Raw genomic sequence first — 2,863 nt, 5'->3', positions numbered from 1 at the left:
TTTTAAGCTAATTAATAAGAATTAAAATACAATTCTTACCTACAGTAGACAACCAAAAAAAAAAAACTTATTAACTGGATCAACAGGAGACCAAACCTCGACCATGGACTAATTGGAAAGGAAATAGCATTAATATGGGCCTGCCCCAAGATTTTATCCTCAGCCCAGTTTGAAATTATAAAATCTATCAAAGGCATTTGAGATCCAATCTTTCTAGGATCATATTTTCCAATAAATGCCAAAAAAATAAAAACCTGTAAACAAGGAATGCAAGTGTACTTCTAATTTAGAGTTATGGTATTTAATAAATTTAGAGTGTAATACACTAATTATGAGACCCACTATATTTATAAAAAAAAAAAACACGTTACTTGCCATAACATTTGACAACAACCCTTTTGAATGAATTTACCCACTTTTATTTTTATTTCATTTTATTTTAAAATATCGATTTTTTTTTTTTAGAAAAGAATTTGGTTGTATTTATTTTTATTTATTTAATAAAATTCAAAAATTGAAAAACAAAATAAAAATAAATTTGTAATTAGGAGCAATATTATTGTATATTACCCAACAAACAAACCGGCTTACATAAAACCCAACCCTTTAATGTTCTTCGCTCACCTCTCGCAACCACCTTGGATATAGGTGTTTCTGGTTACCAAATACCTGCACACACCCACCATGCCACTCCCAACCGTTCATCTATAGTACGAGGTGGAACTAGTACCGCAAAACGATGGACATGTGAAACGCACGCACGGCCTATCCCACGTATGGACTTCACATGTTGTTGTGCCTCAGAGCCTCTAGCCATTACACATTGATATGAATGATACGATCAAGAAAAAGTAAAGAAAACAAAAAAAGAAATCAATCATACACGAATACAAGATTTACCTGAAACGTACTTATCATGTCTACAAAACTTTAGAGGTTTTTTATTTTTGAGATGATAGTAGAATACACTCTACAGCCGTACTGCACAATACAATATATATATTTTTTTGGTGAAACCCTAATTAGGGTTATTAAGGGTAGGGAAGGATCAGTTCAAGAGATAAAACCAGGTCAAGCCTACGTTTAATGGCCCAAACCTCTTTAAAAATTTACAAAAAATTATAATGAATTCTTATTGGGTTGAGTCATCAAATTGAGCCACCATAAAATGAAATCAAGCTCTACCTAAAAACTCCAACATCCTTATGCACCATATCTTACCCATCCCACCCCATTCCTCTTCTATGTGGTCCCATGTGTCACGACAATCATATGTGTAGATTTACGGCCACCGACGATTAATTGGGTCAGCCGATGTTTATCTTGCTATGTTACATACGTTTTGTCTAACAAAGATCTTGAGGAGGGGAAGTTGGTCACTCTAACAAACAGTTCAGAGCAACAAACTGCAACGTACTTAAAAAGTAAAAGAAAACTAACCATTGACTTCATTGATAGTATTGCAACCTACCTAAAAAACCATACAAAACCGTCATTTAAGATAGTTTTTTCTTTGTGGGAAGCAACACATTTAACAACATATTTCACAATATATATGGTAAAACATGGATATATTTTGTAAAATAACGTTACTTTTTAAGGTATTTGTTTCACAACATTGTTGTATAAAGTGTAGGGAAAAGTGACGCGTGTTTATTATTTAAAAAAAAAAAAAAACATATGAAAATGGTGTTCAAAGCAAACTAACTAGCATTGCAAAGCACGTGTCGACATACCATAATGATTACCATGAAAACGCGGTCGATCTGTGAAGATAAAGTAGCATGCAAGCTCATGATATTTCTAACGCCGGATATATATTCAACTGATCTTTGATTAATTTATGGTTCTACACTTCGATTATCAAATTCTCCACAAGATTTTTGAAATATAGATCATCGTATTTAGTATCGAACTGATCCTCGCTTACATACTACTACATGTGCACTCCTAAGTATTAAAACTTTTTAATAAAAATAACATCTTTCTTTCTTTAATTAGCTAGAGATTTTGTTAAGATAAAAAATAAATAATAAAATCTACCTCTTCTGATCAGTTTAAACTTTTGGAACAAGGATTTCACATGGTATTAGAGGAGAGAGGTCATGAGTTCGAATTCTGACTCTACACTCTATCACATTTAATAAATATTTCACGTATTAGACCAGACTCTTTCACACTTAAGGGGGAGTGTTAATTAAGATACAAAATAAATAATAAAATCTATATTTTTTCATCAATTTAAACTTTTGAGACAAGTGGTGGATTCGCAAACTTAGAGTTGTAATAATCTTAATTACAAAATAAAAAATAAATAAAAAATCTAAAATCTTCGTTTTTTCTCTTTGTAGAAAACTGTATATGAGAAAATTCTCATATTTAATGTGCATTGACAATATTATGCAAGGTGGCATATAATTTGTAGTGTAATAAGACATGTAATAAAGGAAATACAATCAATAGTACCTAAATACAAAATTATATTCCGAAGTAGATCGAATATTTACATAACATTACCATAATAGTTTTAGATTAATCTTGGACACGATACTAATCTAATTAAGGTCTGTAGAAAATATGGTATTAAAAATATATGTAAATATATATGCTAACACAATATTAAAGAGGTTGCATGTAATGTAAGCATAGAATATCGAACAGTAGTAGCATTTGATGATGACAGCCTAGAAGTTGAAAACGAGCAAATGCAAACGGGTTGTCCCCAAAGTCATGATGATGATATATATGATCTGAGGCCTCCTTGATGGAGGGTTCCACATGTTTAACGTTGCAGATATATATAGTAGAAACAGCTAGACAATGAGCAGTGATTACAATGGATCCTAGGTGTCCAACACCTTAA

This window comes from Carya illinoinensis, chromosome 4 (assembly GCF_018687715.1).
Source record: "Carya illinoinensis cultivar Pawnee chromosome 4, C.illinoinensisPawnee_v1, whole genome shotgun sequence".
Taxonomy (NCBI): domain Eukaryota; kingdom Viridiplantae; phylum Streptophyta; class Magnoliopsida; order Fagales; family Juglandaceae; genus Carya; species Carya illinoinensis.
This window is presented reverse-complemented; position numbering follows the sequence as displayed.